Source organism: Panthera uncia, assembly GCF_023721935.1.
Source record: "Panthera uncia isolate 11264 chromosome B3 unlocalized genomic scaffold, Puncia_PCG_1.0 HiC_scaffold_1, whole genome shotgun sequence".
NCBI classification, from domain to species: Eukaryota; Metazoa; Chordata; class Mammalia; order Carnivora; family Felidae; genus Panthera; species Panthera uncia.
Window position 1 is genome coordinate 131,969,318 of NW_026057582.1, and position 2,066 is coordinate 131,971,383.

Consider the following 2,066-nt stretch of genomic DNA (forward strand, 5'->3'; position numbering starts at 1 on the left):
TTCTTTCGTCAGCAGTGTGGAGTTCCTTTTCCTCTGTACCCTCGCCAACACTGGCTGTAATTAATTAAAAAAAAAATCTTTGCTCGTCTGCTAGCTGAAATATTGTTTTAATTTCCATTCGTTTTATTACTAGTGAGCTTGAACATCTTTTCCAATTTGTTTTTCTTCTTTAATTTGCTTGTGTGTGTTCTCTACAAATTTTTCCATTAGGGTGGTTTTTCTCCCCCTTCTTTGATTTGGAAGAGTTATTTTTGTGTTAGGGATCTCCATCCTTTGTTGATGGCAGATTAGAGTGGTGGCTGAGAGCTTGGGTTTTCGAGATCAAACTAAGATATTTAAATTCGGCTGTCACTTCTTCATCTGTAAATTAGTCCATATTGGACAGGTATAAAATATTAGTCTTTTCCTCTCAACCACACCCCTCCAGGGACAACTGGGAGAGATGGCATTGGTAGCAGCCAAGAGGGTTGGGTCTGTACATAATAGTGACAAATCCAGAGAAGGCAGGAAGCATAAAGAGAAGAATCAATGGAGGAAAATGGAAAGAGAGACGATTGAGGGGAGCAGCTCCACTCTGGGGTGTGGGGAAGATAGATGGGCCGAACAGTTTTTTAAAGAACGTTTTTCTGAGTGTTGTAACCTTTCCTTTGTAGACTCTGGTTCCTCCTCCTCCCTGAGCTTTTTATTCAATAAAATTCTTTTCTTGAGCTTTGATACAGAGCTGTATTTCTTTAGTACTTAGCTCTATGTGACACGGGATTTAAGGAGAGCCAGAAGACTCATTTGACCAGGTTATTAACTGAGATGGGGCAAGTGAGGTGCATTTTGCAAACATTTTCCTTTATCTGTTCTTAGTCTTTGTATTGCTTATGACATTTTGCCACGAAGGAAAAATTGTTTTAATTTTAAATATTTTAAAATACTGTCTCCTAAACTTGTGTCAGTGATGATGTATTTGTCTGCAGGTGACAGAAGACACAATGCAGAGGGGCTTAAACTGTAATCAGGGGTACTGGTTAATGTAAAGGTAGGTCTAGCAATGGGTTGGGCTTCACATCAAGGACTCAGATCTTTCCACCTTTCAGAGTATCGACAACATCTTAAGGCTGATTTCTCTTGTTATTCTAGGACACCTAGAACTCTCCTCTTGTTTCGTGTTCAGGGCAGGAAAAAAGGAGAGAAAGTCTGACTTGCCCTGTGGCTCTATCTTAAGGAAGTTTTATTCCAAAAAACTTTTATCAAACATCTCACTGTATCTCAGAAGGTATAGGTGACCTATCCCAGAAGCCATCATTGGCAAAAAGGAGGGGTATTATACTCTTGGCTTATCAGGGGTTCTCAAAGTGTGGTCTCTAGAACAGCAACGTCAACCTTCCTTTGAAATAAAAGTTCTCAGGGCCTCACTGCAGGTCTACAGAATCAGAAATTCTCTGATTTAATAAGCCCTCCAGCTGGTTCAAATGCCCCCTCAAGCCTGAAACCCACTGGCTCAGGGCCCACCACTGGAGCTGAGTGGGTATGTCCTTTGAATCACATAGAGTAGTTAAGGGAGGGATGGACTCCTGAATAAAGCTGAGATTCTGGGAGGCAGGAAGAGAGAAATGAAAGCTGGAGAGGTACCAGCAAAGGTCACTACATGGGACAAATGGCCCATAATTCAAACCCAGATGACCTTTTAAATGCAACTTGTTAAATACAAAAATTAAACAGCACCTGGGTGGCTCAGTCACTTAGTGCCTGACTCTTGATTTCGGCTCAGTTCATGATCTCGCAGTTGTGAGATTGAGCCCTGCTTCGTGCTCCACGCTGAGCATGGAGCCTGCTTGGGGTTCTCACTCTTCTTCTCTCTTTGCCCCTCCTCCGCTTATTCCCTCTCTCTCAAAAAAAAATTAAAAAATTAATACATGCACTTAGTAACGTTTTCTAGCTGTGGAAAGGTATAGGTGGGCATACTATACTCATGATTCTATACTTGCTTTTTTCATTCAGAATGCCAGGGAGATTGCTTTATGTCCATAGCCACGAATCTCAGTCTCTCTAAAAGCTGTATATCATTCCATTTCATG